A 10562-nucleotide genomic window follows, 5' to 3' on the forward strand; every position below is an offset into this window, starting at 1 on the left:
CTGGGGGGGGGGGGAGCCCGGCACACGTGGGGAGCCACACCCTGGGGGGGGAGGCGCCCGGCACACGTGGGGAGCCACACCCTGGGGGGGGAGGCGCCCGGCACACGTGGGGGAGCCACACCCTGGGGGGGGGAGGCGCCCGGCACACGTGGGGAGCCACACCCTGGGGGGGGGAGGCGCCCGGCACACGTGGGGAGCCACACCCTGGGGGGGGGAGGCGCCCGGCACACGTGGGGAGCCACACCCTGGGGGGGGGGGGAGCCCGGCACACGTGGGGAGCCACACCCTGGGGGGGGAGGCGCCCGGCACACGTGGGGAGCCACACCCTGGGGGGGGAGGAGCCCGGCACACGTGGGGAGCCACACCCTGGGGGGGGGGGAGCCCGGCACACGTGGGGAGCCACACGTGGGGAGCCACACCCTGGGGGGGGGAGCCCGGCACACGTGGGGAGCCACACCCTGGGGGGGAGGCGCCCGGCACACGTGGGGAGCCACACCCTGGGGGGGGAGCCCGGCACACGTGGGGAGCCACACCCTGGGGGGGGGGGAGCCCGGCACACGTGGGGAGCCACACCCTGGGGGGGGAGGCGCCCGGCACACGTGGGGAGCCACACCCTGGGGGGGGAGGAGCCCGGCACACGTGGGGAGCCACACCCTAGGGGGGGAGCCCGGCACACGTGGGGAGCCACACCCTGGGGGGGGGAGGCGCCCGGCACACGTGGGGAGCCACACCCTGGGGGGGGGAGGCGCCCGCCAGACGTGGGGAGCCACACCCTGGGTGTCCTGGGGGTGGAGGCGCCGGCTGCTGTCTCTCGTCTCACAATCACCAGATAATACACGTTATCTTAATATGTCACCGTCAGTGTTCTCTACCTGCCCCCCCCCCAGCTGCCAGGTCACCCCCCCAGCTGCCAGGTCACCACACCCCCCCCCAGCTGCCAGGTCACCCCCCAGCTGCCAGGTCACCACACCCCCCCCCCCAGCTGCCAGGTCACCACACACCCCCCCAGCTGCCGGGTCACCACACCCCCCAGCTGCCAGGTCACCACACCTCCCCCCCAGCTGCCAGGTCACCACACACCCCCCCCAGCTGCCAGGTCACCACACACACCCCCCCCAGCTGCCAGGTCACCACACCTCCCCCCCAGCTGCCAGGTCACCACACACACACACCCCAGCTGCCAGGTCACCACACACACCCCCCCCAGCTGCCAGGTCACCACACACCCCCCCAGCTGAAAGGTCACCACACACACACCCCCCCAGCTGCCAGGTCACCCCCCCCAGCTGCCAGGTCACCCCCCCCAGCTGCCAGGTCACCACACCTCCCAGCTGCCAGGTCACCACACCTCCCCCCCAGCTGCCAGGTCACCACACCTCCCAGCTGCCAGGTCACCACACCTCCCCCCCAGCTGCCAGGTCACCACACACCCCCCCCAGCTGCCAGGTCACCACACCCCCCCAGCTGCCAGGTCACCCCCCCAGCTGCCAGGTCACCACACACACACCCCCAGCTGCCAGGTCACCACACCCCCCCCAGCTGCCAGGTCACCACACCCCCCCCAGCTGCCAGGTCACCACACCCCCCCCAGCTGCCAGGTCACCACACACACCCCCCCAGCTGCCAGGTCACCACACACACCCCCCCAGCTGCCAGGTCACCACACCCCCCCCCAGCTGCCAGGTCACCACACACACACCCCCAGCTGCCAGGTCACCACACACACCCCCCCCAGCTGCCAGGTCACCACACCCCCCCCCCCAGCTGCCAGGTCACCACACCCCCCCCCCAGCTGCCAGGTCACCCCCCCCCCAGCTGCCAGGTCACCACACACACACCCCCAGCTGCCAGGTCACCACACACCCCCCCCCAGCTGCCAGGTCACCACACCTCCCCCCCAGCTGCCAGGTCACCACACACCCCCCAGCTGCCAGGTCACCACACACCCCCCAGCTGCCAGGTCACCACACACACCCCCCCCAGCTGCCAGGTCACCACACACACCCCCCCAGCTGCCAGGTCACCACACACACCCCCCAGCTGCCAGGTCACCACACCCCCCCCAGCTGCCAGGTCACCACACACACACCCCCCAGCTGCCAGGTCACCACACACACACCCCCCCAGCTGCCAGGTCACCACACCCCCCCCCCAGCTGCCAGGTCACCACACCTCCCCCCCAGCTGCCAGGTCACCACACACACCCCCCCCAGCTGCCAGGTCACCACACACACACCCCCCCCAGCTGCCAGGTCACCACACACCCCCCCAGCTGCCAGGTCACCACACACACCCCCCAGCTGCCAGGTCACCCCCCCAGCTGCCAGGTCACCCCCCCAGCTGCCAGGTCACCACACACACACCCCCAGCTGTCAGGTCACCCCCCCAGCTGCCAGGTCACCACACACACCCCCCCAGCTGCCAGGTCACCCCCCCAGCTGCCAGGTCACCCCCCCAGCTGCCAGGTCACCCCCCCAGCTGCCAGGTCACCCCCCCAGCTGCCAGGTCACCCCCCAGTTGCCAGGTCACCACACACACCCCCCAGCTGCCAGGTCACCCCCCCCAGCTGCCAGGTCACCCCCCCAGCTGCCAGGTCACCCCCCCAGCTGCCAGGTCACCCCCCCCCAGCTGCCAGGTCACCACACATCTCCCCCAGCTGCCAGGTCACCACACACACCCCCAACTGCCAGGTCACCACACACACCCCCCCCAGCTGCCAGGTCACCCCCCCCAGCTGCCAGGTCACCCCCCCCAGCTGCCAGGTCACCCCCCCCCCCAGCTGCCAGGTCACCACACACACCCCCAGCTGCCAGGTCACCACACACACCCCCAGCTGCCAGGTCACCACATACACCCCCAGCTGCCAGGTCACCACACCCCCCCAGCTGCCAGGTCACCACACACATCCCAGCTGCCAGGTCACCACACACACCCCCAGCTGCCAGGTCACCACCCCCCCCCAGCTGCCAGGTCACCACACACACCCCCCCAGCTGCCAGGTCACCCCCCCAGCTGCCAGGTCACCACACCCCCCAGCTGCCAGGTCACCACACGCACCCCCCCAGCTGCCAGGTCACCACACACACCCCCCAGCTGCCAGGTCACCCCCCCAGCTGCCAGGTCACCACACACACACCCCCAGCTGCCAGGTCACCACACACACCCCCCAGCTGCCAGGTCACCCCCCCAGCTGCCAGGTCACCACACACACACCCCCAGCTGCCAGGTCACCACACACACCCCCAGCTGCCAGGTCACCCCCCCCCAGCTGCCAGGTCACCCCCCCCAGCTGCCAGGTCACCACACATCTCCCCCAGCTGCTAGGTCACCCCCCAGCTGCCAGGTCACCGCCCCAGCTGCCAGGTCACACACCCCAGCTGCCAGGTCACCACACACCCCCCAGCTGCCAGGTCACCACACCCCCCCCCAGCTGCCAGGTCACCCCCCCAGCTGCCAGGTCACCACACACCTCCCCCAGCTGCCAGGTCACCACACCCCCCAGCTGCCAGGTCACCACACCCCCCCCAGCTGCCAGGTCACCACACCCCCCCCAGCTGCCAGGTCACCACACCCCCCCCCCCAGCTGCCAAGTCACCACACCCCCCCCCCCAGCTGCCAGGTCACCCCCCCCAGCTGCCAGGTCACCACACACCTCCCCCAGCTGCCAGGTCACCACACCCCCCAGCTGCCAGGTCACCCCCCCCCCCCAGCTGCCAGGTCACCCCCCCAGCTGCCAGGTCACCACACACCTCCCCCAGCTGCCAGGTCACCACACCCCCCAGCTGCCAGGTCACCACACCCCCCAGCTGCCAGGTCACCACCCCCCCCAGCTGCCAGGTCACCCCCCCCAGCTGCCAGGTCACCCCCCCCCAGCTGCCAGGTCACCACACACCTCCCCCAGCTGCCAGGTCACCACACACCTCCCCCAGCTGCCAGGTCACCACACACCCCCCAGCTGCCAGGTCACCACACACCTCCCCCAGCTGCCAGGTCACCACACACCCCCCAGCTGCCAGGTCACCACACCCCCCCCCCCGCAGCTGCCAGGTCACCACACACCTCCCAGCTGCCAGGTCACCCCCCCAGCTGCCTGGTCACCACACACCTCCCAGCTGCCAGGTCACCACACACCTCCCCCAGCTGCCAGGTCACCACACACCCCCCAGCTGCCAGGTCACCACACACCCCTGTGAGAGGTCCGGGCTACACCTTGCTAACATTAAACACAGAAATGGTTAAGAATAACACAGTGCACGCGAGTGTGTGCAGCTGAGAGCAGCAGTGGAGGCTACTGCTGGTGTGTTGCTCTACTGACCAATACACTCACTCCCCCCCCCCTCCCCCACCTTCACCACAACACAACCCCCCCCCCCCCCCACCTTCACCACAACACACACCCCCCCACCACAACACCCACCCCTCACCTTCACGTCAACATACACCCCTCACCACAACCCCCCCCCCCCTCCACCACACCACAACACACTCGCCAACATCAAAGGAACAACAACACCCTATTCACTAAATAACGATATTGAACCCTCTAGCCCACAGGTAGTTAAAGCAACATTCACATTACTATTTCCCTTTGATGTATTCACTAAATAATGTGATTACTAAAAATAACTCAACAGTCCCTCGCGAGAACAGTTGGAAATTGCCTTCATTAAGGTATTATGAGAAAAAACAATTTGAGAGCATTAAGGCTGCCCAACTTACCCAGTCAATCAAGATACACTTCCACCCAAGTCCCTCACAAGCCGTGGAGGCTGCAACTTATCCTTAATCCACACGCAATCCCAACACCGGGGCACACAGATGTTAGCACTGCCTCTGTCACATGTAATGATCACTGATTTGTTGGTCACAGGCTAGTGAGAGTTGGTCCAGTGGTGTGAACTGGCTATGACAGGAGGCGTCAGAGTGCGGGACCCTGCGAGCACTGCGACACCCTCCCACTACCAAGGTTAGAGCGCGACTGAGCTGGCAACTGCTGCTGCTGCCTGATGGGTGGTGGTGGTGGTGGGGGGGGGGGGGAGGGTGGCTGGTGTGGCAGGATGATGTGGCTGGATGGTGTGGATGGTGTGGCAGGATGGTGTGGCTGGATGGTGTGGCAGGATGGTGTGGCTGGATGGTGTGGCTGGATGGTGTGGCAGGATGGTGTGGATGGTGTGGCTGGATGGTGTGGCAGGATGGTGTGGATGGGGTGGCAGGATGGTGTGGCTGGATGGTGTGGATGGTGTGGCTGGATGGTGTGGCAGGATGATGTGGATGGTGTGGCAGGATGGTGTGGCTGGATGGTGTGGCTGGATGGTGTGGCTGGCTGGTGTGGCTAACTGGTGTGGCAGGATGGTGTGGATGGTGTGGTTGGACGGTGTGGCTGGACGGTGTGGCTGGACGGTGTGGCTGGACGGTGTGGCTGGATGGTGTGGCAGGACGGTGTGGCTGGATGGTGTGGCTGGACGGTGTGGCTGGACGGTGTGGCTGGATGGTGTGGCAGGACGGTGTGGCTGGATGGTGTGGCTGGATGGTGTGGCTGGACGGTGTGGCTGGACGGTGTGGCTGGATGGTGTGGCTGGATGGTGTGACAGGATGGTGTGGCTGGATGGTGTGGCTGGACGATGTGGCTGGATGGTGTGGCTAGATGGTGTGGCTGGATGGTGTGGCTAGATGGTGTGGCTGGACAGTGTGGCTGGACGGTGTGGCTGGATGGTGTGGCTGGATGGTATGGCTGGATGGTATGGCTGGATGGTGTGGCTGGATGGTGTGGCTGGATGGTGTGGCTGGACGGTGTGGCTGGACGGTGTGGCTGGATGGTGTGGCTGGACGGTGTGGCTGGATGGTGTGGCTGGATGGTGTGGCTAGACGGTGTGGCTGGATGGTGTGGCTGGACGGTGTGGCTGGACGGTGTGGCTGGACGGTGTGGCTGGATGGTGTGGCTGGACGGTGTGGCTGGACGGTGTGGCTGGATGGTGTGGCTGGATGGTGTGGCTGGACGGTGTGGCTGGATGGTGTGGCTGGACGGTGTGGCTGGATGGTGTGGCTAGATGGTGTGGCTGGACAGTGTGGCTGGATGGTGTGGCTGGATGGTGTGGCTGGATGGTGTGGCTGGATGGTGTGGCTGGATGGTATGGCTGGATGGTGTGGCTGAACGGTGTGGCTGGACGGTGTAGCTGGATGGTGTGGCTGGATGGTGTGGCTGGATGGTGTGGCTGGATGGTGTGGCTGGATGGTGTGGCTGGACGGTGTGGCTGGACGGTGTGGCTGGATGGTGTGGCTGGACGGTGTGACAGGATGGTATGGCTGGCAGGTGTGGCTGGATGGTGTGGCAGGATGGTGTGGCTGGATGGTGTGGCTGGATTGTGTGGCTGGATGGTGTGGCTGGACGGTGTGGCTGGCTGGTGTGGCTGGATGGTGTGGCAGGATGGTGTGGCAAGATGGTGTGGCTGGATGGCGTGGCAGTATGGTGTGGCTGGTGTGGCTGGATGGTGTGGCTGGATGGTGTGGCAGGATGGTGTGGCTGGATGGTGTGACTGGACGGTGTGGCTGGACGGTGTGGCTGGATGGTGTGGCTGGATGGTGTGGCAGGATGGTGTGGCAGGATGGTGTGGCTGGATGGTGTGGTTGGATGGTGTGGCTGGATGGTGTGGCTGGCTGGTGTGGCTGGATGGTGTGGCAGGATGGTGTGGCAGGATGGTGTGGCTGGATGGTGTGGCAGGATGGTGTGGCTGGTGTGGCTGGATGGTGTGGCAGGATGGTGTGGCAGGATGGTGTGGCTGGGTGGTGTGGCTGGATGGTGTGGCTGGTGTGGCAGGATGGTGTGGCTGGATGGTGTGGCAGGATGGTGTGGCTGGATGGTGTGGCTGGATGGTGTGGCAGGATGGTGTGGCTGGATGGTGTGGCTGGTGTGGCTGGTCGGTGTGGCTAGATGGTGTGGCTGGATGGTGTAGCTGGACGGTGTAGATGGATGGTGTGGCAGGATGGTGTGGCTGGCTGGTGTGGCTGGATGGTGTGGCAGGATGGTGTGGCTGGCTGGTGTGGCAGGATGGTGTGGCTGGCTGGTGTGGCAGGATGGTGTGGCTGGATGGTGTGGCTGGATGGTGTGGCAGGATGGTGTGGCTGGACGGTGTGGCTGGATGGTGTGGCAGGATGGTGTGGCTGGATGGTGTGGCAGGATGGTGTGGCAGGATGGTGTGACTGGATGGTGTGGCAGGATGGTGTGGCAGGATGGTGTGGCTGGATGGTGTGGCTGGATGGTGTGGCAGGATGGTGTGGCTGGATGGTGTGACTGGATGGTGTGGCTGGACGGTGTGGCTGGATGGTGTGGCAGGATGGTGTGGCTGGACGGTGTGACTGGATGGTGTGGCTGGATGGTGTGGCAGGATGGTGTGGCTGGATGGTGTGGCTGGATGGTGTGACTGGATGGTGTGACTGGACGGTGTGGCTGGATGGTGTGGCTGGACGGTGTGGCTGGATGGTGTGGCTGGATGGTGTGGCTGGATGGTGTGGCTGGATGGTGTGACTGGATGGTGTGACTGGACGGTGTGGCTGGATGGTGTGGCTGGATGGTGTGGCTGGATGGTGTGACTGGATGGTGTGGCTGGACGGTGTGACTGGATGGTGTGGCTGGACGGTGTGGCAGGATGGTGTGGCTGGACGGTGTGGCTGGATGGTGTGACTGGATGGTGTGGCTGGACGGTGTGGCAGGATGGTGTGGCTGGACGGTGTGGCTGGATGGTGTGGCAGGATGGTGTGGCTGGACGCTGTGGCTGGACGGTGTGGCTGGATGGTGTGGCTGGTGTGGCTGGATGGTGAGATATTTGAGAAAATTACCGTTTTGAATGAACAGCATGTAAAAATTTATGAATGAGTCTGTGGGGTCGACCGCTGGATGGAATGGACTTGAGTCGAGGACGGGTTGCAATGTTTAGAGGACGGGCTGAAATTCTAACATAGAATATTAATAAAATACTGATTTTGAATACACAATACGTTAACATTCGTATCATATATATTAATTTTGTATCTAATTGGGCCTCGGGTAGGTTACCCTAGTTGTTTTAATTTTGTTTGATATTATTTGTATTTGCAATTGGCGGGTGAAAGAGGAAGTGAGCGAGACGCTGCTCGAGAGAGGTTCGAACGTGATCAGTCGAGTCGTGTGTGGAGCTCTGGTAATTGATCTACAGCAGGACAGTGTTGGATTAACGAGCATCTGGCCACTGTTTTGAAGATGGCTGCTAGGGCTGGCTGCCGGACTAACCAGCTTTAAACCAATATTTTACGGATGAACTGGGAGCATCACACCTCGTGACGCCGTGGATGTTGGTCAAGCAACCCCCTCGCTGGCTCGCGGCCTCGCTGGCCTCGCTGGCTCGCGGCCTCGCTGGCCTCGCTGGCTCGCGGCCTCACCGGCTGACAACAACTCTACCCAGAGTCACAGCAAAGTTTGCACTTGGGGGCGGATGGCAGATGACCTATTTTTAACGAGGGTGTTGACAGTGGAAATGCAAGTAGCGTTATTGAAGGGGGGGGGGGGGGGAGTAAATGGGGAACTAGGGGCAGAGATGGTGGTGACACTGGTGGGGGCTGCGGGAACCTTCAGTGTGCAGCCGCCAGTGTTGCCATTGAGGACGCTAATCAGTTCACACAATGCAAGACAGGATGAAGAGAGGTGAATATGAAAATGGTACAGGAAGGTCAGTGTATTAATCTGTATTGTCAGCATGTGTCCAGCTGTGCCAATTCTTGAGTAAGTTATTACAGACAAATGAGAATCTTACAGCAAATATAGAGTTGAAATGTGAACTAAAACTTTGGGATAGCATGCGGCTGTGTCTGGTTACATCAGTACACTTACCTGGATCTTACCTAAAGTGGGGTTCAAGAGTTCTACTCCCCGGGATCGTCCTCTCCCGGCTTGTGTGTTAAAGTGTTGAGAAATATGTTGAGGCTACGAGTGGTTTTGACAAATACTGCCTCCTTCTGGAGCCCATTTATTCAGAATTACTTCATATAATCTTTCATGTTACTTCAGGTCGACATGTACTGAGCGGCGGAGTGACAAAAAGTGCAATATTTGCCTGTGATCGAGTGGGCCCGGGGCGTTCACTCTCCACGACACATACCATATAGATTTGTGAAGATCCTTTCCCATCGTCAGCCTGAGTGAGAGTGAGAGAGAGAGAGAGAGAGAGAGAGAGAGAGAGAGAGAGAGAGAGAGAGAGAGAGAGAGAGAGAGAGAGAGAGAGAGAGAGAGAGAGAGAGAGAGAGAGAGGGGGGAGTGAGAGGGGGGAGTGAGAGGGGGGGCAGGAGGAGGGAGTGAGAGGGGGGGCAGGAGGAGGGTGTGAGTAAGGGAGCAGGAGCGGAGAGAGAGGAAGTACCCGAGGGAGTGGTGGAGGTTAAGGAGTCGAGTCATCTCTATTATTCAATACTTTCATGTCATTATCTGAGATGGGGCGGCGACGGAGTCCCGTCTGAGGTGCTACACCAGTGTTGTGTACTCTGGTGGTGCTGTCAGCGAGGGCTGGGCCGCAGTCAGCGAGGGCTGGGCCGCTGTCAGCGAGGGCTGGGCCGCTGTCAGCGTGTGCTGGGCCGCTGTCAGCGTGTGCTGGGCCGCTGTCCGGAACTTCTTATAGAAAACAATCTCTCGTGAAAATGTCCACGGTTGTTCAGGCAATATTTCTTATAGTCGCTGGGAGGGTGTTGAACAACCGTGGACCTCTGATATTTATACAGTGTTCTCTGATTGTGCCTATGGCACCTCTGCTCTTCACTGGTTCTATTCTGCATTTTCTTCCATATCGTTCACTCCAGTACGTTGTTATTTTACTGTGTAGATTTGGGACCTGTCCTCCAGTATCTTCCACGTGTATATTATTTGATATCTCTCTCGTCTCCTTTCTGGTGAGTACATTTGGAGAGCTTTGAGACGATCCCAATAATTTAGGTGTTTTATCTCGTCTATGCGTGCCGTATATGTTCTCTGTATTCCCTCTATTTCAGCAATCTCTCCTGCTTTGAAGGGGGAAGTGAGTACTGAGCAGTACTCGAGACGGGACAACACAAGTGACTTGAAGAGTACAACCATTGTGATGGGATCCCTGGATTTGAAGGTTTTCGTAATCCATCCTATAATTTTTCTGGCTGACGCAATATTTGCTTGGTTATGTTTGGTTAAGCATAAAGGTTTACTGTACTTTGAAATCAAAAGCTCATATTATACATACAAAAAACTCGCCCACAGAATGGTCGGTTGGTGAGGGTTATTCGCTGGCTCGCGTTTGCTTAATCGGGCTCCTGGGTCGCAGCGCCCAAACTGTGTTACTGTTTTTATATTTCAAAACTCTCTGGGACGCGGCCTTGATCTTTAGATTAATTCAGTGTCAGTCTTGCCTGAAGGAGAGAATATGGTGGGTGGCGGCCGTGATGGTGGCCTCCCCAGCCACCACCCTGCCACCCGCACTCTCCCTCACTCACTCATATTATTCACTGGTTGACTCAAGTATTCTGGGATTATACGCTGTCTCTCTCCTTCCCACCTGTCTACACCCTTCCTTCCT

At 61.7% G+C, this 10562-nt stretch overlaps 1 protein-coding gene across 1 annotated transcript in view; it reads right to left on the bottom strand.

Annotated features, from left to right (window-relative positions):
- The window catches only part of FucT6 (alpha-(1,6)-fucosyltransferase 8), a 209462-nt gene extending 204479 nt beyond the window's left edge, over positions 1–4983 (bottom strand). Inside the window, exon 1 of the mRNA XM_069300843.1 lies at positions 4720–4983. The gene's annotated coding sequence lies outside the window, so the exon portion shown is untranslated. The remainder of the gene's footprint in view (positions 1–4719) is intronic.
- Between the last annotated feature and the right edge of the window lie 5579 nt (positions 4984–10562).

This window comes from Procambarus clarkii, chromosome 44 (assembly GCF_040958095.1).
Source record: "Procambarus clarkii isolate CNS0578487 chromosome 44, FALCON_Pclarkii_2.0, whole genome shotgun sequence".
Classification (NCBI taxonomy): Eukaryota; Metazoa; Arthropoda; class Malacostraca; order Decapoda; family Cambaridae; genus Procambarus; species Procambarus clarkii.